Genomic DNA, 8,255 nt, shown 5'->3' on the forward strand with positions numbered 1-8,255 from the left:
TTTTAAGATTTATTTATTTGACTGGGCGTGGTGGCAGAATACAGTTGGAAGACATTTAATACAGAGCCAAAAGGACCCACTAATATAAATATTTGCCTTTAGCATTAGCTAACCTGGCTACTTAGGGGAATCATTGGAAGAACTTAAAAAAACAAAACACTAATGCCAATGCCAGGGTCCCATCTAAACAAATAGATTCTGTTTCCATTGTTTCGAGTGGAGTCCAAATTTAGGGCATTCATATTTTGCCGTATTCTTCTTCTCCTTTCCTCCCTTCCTCCTCCTCCTCTTTCTCCTCTCCTCACTTCTTCCTCAAAGCTCCTTAGGTAACAGTAATATAGAACTTGATATCAGAGCTGGAAGGAAAAAGTAATGACAATGACGGTCAAGGAAGGAAACATTAACACCAATATGTGAATGCAATAACCTGCACAGATACAGCATAAAACAAATGCAAGCGCATTCATTAGATTAATCATATGAGGTCATTTCTTCTGTGTATGATCTGTTTAAATTAAGGGTTATTGGGTCAGCATCTACTATGCACCTGGGTGACGCAACAAAGGTCCGTCTAGTCAAGGTGATGGTTTTTCCAGTGGTCATGGATGGATGTGAGAGTTGGACTATGAAGAGGGCTGAGGGCTGAAGAATTGGTGCTTTTGAACTGTGGTGTTGGAGAAGACGCTTGAGAGTCCCTTGGAGATGGGACTCTCCATCTGGATATGCAACCAGTCCATCCTAAGGGAAATCAGTCCTGGGTGTTCATTGGAAGGACTGATGTTAAAGCTGAAACTCCAGTATTTTGGCCACCTGATGCAAAGAGCTGACTCATTTGAAAAGACCCTGATGTTGGTAAAGATTGAAGGCAGGAGGAGAAGGGGACGACAGAGGATGAGATGGTTAGATGGCATCACTGACTCAATGGACATGAGCTTGGGTAAACTCCAGGAGTTGGTGATGGACAGGGAGGCCTGGTGTGCTGTGGTTCATGGGGTCGCAAAAAGTCAGACTTGACTGAGCGATTGAACTGAACTGAACTGAACTGATGCTACATGGGTCTTTCTAATGTCTCCAATCTAGCAGTCTACTCAGTCAATTGTAATTCTTTCCCAACACATCTGCTATTCCCATGATGGGGAATTTTTGATCCATACATCCCCAGCTCTTTTTGTGTGCTCTCAGGGGTTGACCAATAGAGTCTCACATGTAGTTGGTGCTCATTGACTCTTTATGGGTTGACTGTAGAAGTGAGCAATTAAATTAAATGCTGAGAGTCATGAAATATGCAGGAAAAGACACAGTCTAACTCCCACATTCATGGAATTCATAATATCATGTGAGAGTCACATGAAAAATATATTCATGGCTTCCCAGGTGGTCTCCAATGTGGGAGACTTAAGAATCATGGGTCCAATCCCTGGACTGGGAAGATTCCCTAGAGGAGGGCTTGGAAACTCATTCCAGTACTCTTGCTGGAGAATCCCATGGATAGAGGAGCCTGACAGGTTACAGTCAACAGGGTCACAAAGTGTTGGACAGGATTGAAGTGATTTTCTTGTTGTGACTGAACAGTCATGTCCAACTCTTTGCGACCCCATGGACTGTAGCATGCCAGGCTTCCTTGTCCTTCACCGTCTCCCAGAGTTTGCTCAAACTCATGTTCATTGAGTCGGTGATACCATCCAACCATCTTGTCCTCTGTCATCCCCTTTTCCTCCTACTTTCAATCTTTCCCATCATCAGGGTTTTTTCCAATGAGTCAGCTCTTCTTACCAGGTGGCAAAAGTATTGTAGCTTCAACTTCAGCATCAGTCCTTCCAATGAATATTCACAATTGGTTTCCTTTAGGATGGACTGGTTTGATCTCCTTTCTTTCCAAGGGACTTGCAAGAGTCTTCTCCAAGACTCTGAGCCAGAGAACGCTCAGAAGGTGCAAACAAAACTCTGTGTGCTCCAAGACCCAGGAAAAGAAGCAGTGATCTCCACAAGAGACTGAGGCAGACCTACCTTTGAGTGTTTGAGTGTCTCCTGGGGAAAGACAGGTCAGCAGTGGCCTGCCACAGGGACTGGGGCTCTGGCAACAGTAGTCCTGGGAGGCACAGCAGAAGTCCTCTTAGAGCAGGTCACCATTAACCCCACCTTAGAGCCGTCAAGCAGGTGACCCACAAACTGGATAATAATTATACCAAAGAAGTTCTAGCACTGTTGTGAAGGTTCTAGTGCCCACAACAGATTTCCCAACCTGCGGATCCAGCAACAGGACTAAGAACCCCCAGGGAATTTGACTTTGAAGGTCAACAGGGTTTGATTACAGAACTTACACAAGACTGAGGAAACAGAGACTGTTGGCGGGCACAAACAAAATCTTTTTTGCACCAGGACCCAGGAGAAAGGAGCAGTGACCCCACAAGAGACTGAGCCAGACTTGCCTGTGAGCATTCGGGAGTCTCCAATAGAGGCGAGGGTTGACAGTGGCCTGCCACAGGGTCAGGGACACGGAGTGCAGCAGTCCTGGGAGGTGTGGCATGCTGGCATAAGTCCTTTTGCAGGTCGCCATTACCACCATTACCCCTACCATAGTTTGGCATCAGGTCAAACTACAGGGAGGGAACAAAGCCCCACTCATCAGCAGAAAATTAAAGATTTACTAAGCATGGCCTTACCCACCAGGGCAAGATCCAGTTTCCCCCACAGCCATCCCTCCCGTTAGGAAGCTTCCACAAGTCTCTTATCCTCATCCATCAGAGGGCAGACAGAATGAAAACCACAATCAAAAAAAAAAACCTAACCAAACTGATTACATGGATCACAGCCTTGTCTAACTCAATGAAAACATGAGCCAAGCCACGTAGGGCCACCCAAGATGGACGGGGGTCATGGTGGAGAGTTCTGATAAAATGTGGTCCACTGGAGAAGGGAATGACAAACCACTTCCTCATTCTTGCTTTGAGAACCCTGTGAATAGTATGAAGCAATTTAGCATGCAAAATTAGAAAGTAACATGGGACATCCTCCCCGCCAAAAATTTGTTAAAGCAATTGAAGGGCAAGGTCTCTGGTCAAGAAGGGGAAAAATAATATGTATCATCATGGCTGATTTTCATTGTTATAGAGCAGAATCCATCACAACATTATAAAGCAATTTTCCTCCAATTAAAAAAATAAATGTAAAAAAAAAAAAGAAGGGGAAAAATAATCATGGGACTAAGGAGTTAAGGAGGAAGGCTTTGAGAAGGAAATGAAACTTGAACTCAGTATGGAAGCTGTGGCAGAATTTGAAGGATTAGAATAGTAGCAGGCGTTGTGTAAAGTGAGAATTACAATGTGGAAATGATAGCAATGGATGCGCAGCGTAACATCTGAGTAAGGATCTTGTTGTCTATCCAACTGATAAGAGCAACATAGATTAAAAAAAAAATAAACCATGTGACAATAAACTTTGATGAGTGGGATTTGTTCACCACTGCATTCTTAGTTCCTAGAAATGTGTGGTCTATAGTAGGCTCCTAATAAATATTTGTTGAATAAATGACTGTTTAAACAACTAAATGAAAAATGAAGGAAGGCATGAAGAATCAGTATTCATCAGGCATTTATTTATTGCTCAAATTTATTAAGTACCTACTGCATGCCTGGTTATATCCTAGAAATTAGAGACACAAAGATAAATATAATTGTATTCTCTATTGTCACATTCAGTGATTTACGTAAGAATCACCTAAGGAGTTTAGTAAAAATGAGGATTCTTGGGATTTACTCCCTAGATACCTCAGAGATTCTGACTGAAAATGCTGCGGGTGGGGTTTAGGAATATACATTTTCATAATTTTTCTTCCCCTGGATACTGAGTACTCTGAGGATTATACTTGGAGAAATTCTTGCATAGGAGAAAAGATCTAACATGCACCTCACCAAAGAAATCTCCCAATAATTGTGAATATCAGGTAAAGGGTGCTATAATAGAGACTCTCTCAGGGAATGACAGTGATAGTATTACTGAACTGAGTTCTGAGTATTGAGTCGGCTTCTAGAGAGTCAGCATGAAAAGAAAGAAGCAACAGCAGGGAGGTGTGAAAAAAACAGAACATTCAGGAAACAGCAATTGGCTTGGTACAAAGATTTGATGTATCTTGGGATGCACCAATTTCTCTCAATAATGTATTTTTGGCTGCTTGGCCTAGCATTGTTAGGAGAGAAAGAACAAGCAGTGCTTAAATCAGATGAACCAGTTAAAAACCTGGGAGGATTATGAAACAGAGAGACCACCACATGACTGTGATCATGCTTCTACAGGTTTAGCTCTAGCCCACAGCTTGATGTAAGTTCACAGATTAGTACGATTCATGGAATGCTTACTTCTCTAATTATAGGACCTTTGGTTCTCCAGTGTTGGAAAAATTGAGCTCGAAAAAGCAGAACAAAACACTTTCTTGGTACTGACTTCCTCTGTACCAAGAATGTTCTGTTTAATCAAGAAAATGTGACCTTTCACTTTACTTATCAAGAAAGGAACACATTTCCAACTAAGTACAGATCATTCAGACACACTTCTTAAAAGAGGAGTTTGGGCTGTTTATAAAAGACAGTTGAACACATCCTTTGGTCTATCCATGTAAATCTGTAGGCTAATCTATAATTATACTCTCTGGAAAGAATATAGAACATGATTTCAACATCTAGTTGTTTTTTCTCATATTGATGCTCCTGATTCTCTTTTTGACATCAAACCTGTGGGAAGAGAATTTTGAGTTATCCCAGAAGAGAGAAGCAAGCTGACAGAAAACTGCAATTCAGCTTGAGTCTATTGCGTATTAGTGTAATACAAGACTCATCCTCCTGTGCAATTTAGATGCTTCAGCTCAGGCAGGCTTTGTGATTCCTCAAACATGAGACATGCTTGAGAAAAAGACTGTCAATCATAAATTGGGGAGATGCTAGGGACAAAGCTCCCAGGCTACTTATCTCTGAAAATAATTAATTTAAAACACAGTCATCATCTTATGGGACTTCTACAACTGCAGAACGTTGGGAGGGGCTGTTTTCTTAGTCCAGTGGCTTGGATGTGGGGACAGTGTCTCCTCGGCTTCCTGGAGCGGATCATCGCCTTTCTAACCTAGCCACGCACATGCTGCCAGCATCAGTGCATGTTAGTAAGGGCCTTCAGAGGCTGGGGGATGGGAAGTTGTTATTTCATCAATCACAGTAGAAGAGGTTCCCAAGTGACCAAAAGGTAGGTTTTTTTCTTTTTTCTTTTTTCAAGTTGAATTTCTTCTGCCACATTTAACCAAGGCTCCACCCCAGGTCACTGACCTCCTATCTGAAAGAAGCATCATTTAGGGGTTGCCCTCCCTACCTCAGCTGCTCCCTCCAAGCTTTATCTCTCATGGGGGTACAGTTACTCCAGTCCCCTGCAGCATCTCATGGCTATTTTTTGAGTGACAAAATGGTTTCTTTCACATATACAACCTGCCACAAGATGCTATTCCTTTTAACAATCAGAACAGTTGAGTGTTTCTACCTCATTGAATGCTCTTTTTTTTTTTTTTCCTTTTGAACTGTCTTCTGTTTCCACACCAAACATACTGGGTTTCATTGTGCTAGACAGTGGAAGCGAGAAGTGTTAGTCACTCAGTCATGTCCAATACTTTGTGAACCCATGGACTGGACTCAAGCCCGCCAGGCGCCTCTGTCCATGGGCTTCTCCAGGCAAGAATACTGGAGTGGGTTGCCATATCCTTCTTCAGGGGGTTTTCCCAACCCTGGGATTGAATGGGTCTCCCTGACTGCAGGCAGATTCTTTACTGTCTGAGCCACAGGTGCACTTTTCCTTCTTATCCCTTTGAATTTAGAAGCAAATTAAAAAGCTTAAGTTCTGACTTATTTTGGTGCCTGTGACCAAAAATAGGGGATTCACCTCCCATCACTAGGACCCTATTTGTGGATGCTCGAACTTGAAGACCTGAGTCACACTTAAGAAGCTTCAGTCCATTGGATTGATATAGGCATCTCTGAACGTGACTTCTTTCTTGGGTCTTGTTCTCTAGCATTGCTTCATTTACCCTCTTCTCTTCCTCCTGAATTATTTTATGTATAATCAAATCAATGGGAACTTGAAAGGAGAAGACATTTGATCCTTTCAACCCCAGTTGGGTCTGATTTCCTAAATCGCACCTCATAGCATTTTGTGGTATGTTTCTTGGCAAAAGTCTAAGCAATTATATAAGGCTTTCCCATTCCTATATGTGTGTGGTCACCATACAAATCCAGTAACTATGTATATCACCAGTCACCAACAACCTTTGCAGTACTACCAGGGTTTGTCCCCAAATGGCAGTTATTTAAACTTTCCTGATGACATAATTCTTAAGGCTGGCCCTGAAAAGTCATGAAGTAATTGACAGCCTTTGTTTCTTGATCTACAAGGCCAGGTACCCTATGGCAGATGTTCTTTGTACATTGATCCCCATGAAGGATCCCTGCAGACAGTTTCCATTCAGGGCAATGGTTTCCTGCAGCTTTTTACCTAAGAGCATCTGTTCACCTTATATTTAGCCTATGCATAGAACAGCAAGAAATGTCAAATAGTAAGGTGTCAGGAAGGAACCTTGCCTGTTGAGGACGACAAGATTTCTTGTCCCTCTTGGGACAATTCTGAAGCGTGTTCTGCACAGTTTTTCAGAGACTGCCCAGTGGGATCGAATCCCAGTGAAGCTCAGCCACCATCGGATGATGAACTTACCCTTCATTGGCTCTGGCCTGTCTCCTTTCCTCCTGCTGTTGGCATGCTTTCTGGGATCACCTTCAAAATAAATTTACAGTGAAAACCTTGTCTCTGGGTTTTCTCTAAACAGTACCCAAATGAATACAGATCCCAGGCAAGTATGGGACCTGTTCTAACCACAACCCAACTCATTCTCCTTAGAATCAGGAAGTATAATGCACAATGAGCTATGGTTTCTTGCAGCATATTGTCTTGACTAGGGTTTCCAATGAAGAATTGATAGCACCTCCCATACTAATGTTTCACGCTATCACCAGGGATTCCTATGTTGGCAGGTAAAACAAAAAGACCATGAACCAAACGACTGCATCTGCCTTCCCCCAAGAAAGGCTCCAGGTCTTTAATAAAAGGTTTGTACACAAAGGCAGGATGAACGCCAACTTCTGGCCTTTTCTTGCAAGAGTTTCTTAGACATTTTTATTACACCCATACAAGGTTATTTATTCCTTATTCTTCATCAGGAGCATCAGCTCTTGAATGATCTTTCTCCCAGGGGTTGTACAGAATATTTTGCACAACTTCTGCCCAGCACTAATGTAGTGTTTGGGCAAAACACCCAGGGAAGAAAATCCCACCTGTGATCCTTCAGGTCCTTAATCACAGATGCTTATGAGCTTTGGATAGCAGACCTCCTGGAGGTAGTTGCCCTTCCCACCCGACGTGAGGTGCTCAGCCAACGCTGAGTTTTCTAAAGAGAGCAGCAGTAAAGCTCAGGCCTCACCCCTCAAAACCAAGCCAACCATGCTTATACTCACACCTGCATCCCTAACCCAGATACCTCCTTCTGGTGTCTCAGCTGAGGTACTTCCTAGGTGTCTTCTTTATCCAGAGTCTTGGCTAAGTCACTTTTCTCCACTCTGATTCAGTGCTTTCCCTACTCCTAGCCTGTTCCCCTTCTCCTACCCCTGACCACCAGATTCATAAAGAGAAGGACCCCTTATTTATTTATGGGGTCTCCTTCTACAGTGAGACCACTCTTCCCATCTGTACTGCATGTCACGTCTGATCCTGGCTGGGTGCTGTTCCATGGGAAAAGTTGGAACACTGGGAAGCCAGTGCTTCTTTTTCAGGGCCTCTTGCTTGTGCAGTCACAGTAAGTGATTAAAGGCTTGATTGTCACTTTCAGTTTGGCTCATTGCCCTAGGTGACCACTTTATCAGCTAGAAGCTCAACAACAATCTGCTGACCATCATGGCCCATGTTGGACACTCGGTTCACAGTGACCCGAGTTGAACACTTCGTTGTCACAATAAAGGCATACACTTGGCTGGATTCTGGGGCAGGAAATGTCACCACAGACATGGCAAGGAAAGGCCCCTCTGTTTAAGTCTCAGAGTCATGATTCCAAAAGATAACCCCTAGGTCTTCTGAGACCTCCTTAGCCTTTGGTGTTTGGTTTGTTTTTTTTTTCAAACTTGACTCCAATCCCCAATGTCTTAGTCTGGGTTTTTCCAGCACCCTCCTAATGTTGTCTA

This window comes from Bos grunniens, chromosome 26 (assembly GCF_055505025.1).
Source record: "Bos grunniens cultivar Pamir isolate PY7600 chromosome 26, Bosgru_T2T1.0, whole genome shotgun sequence".
NCBI classification, from domain to species: Eukaryota; Metazoa; Chordata; class Mammalia; order Artiodactyla; family Bovidae; genus Bos; species Bos grunniens.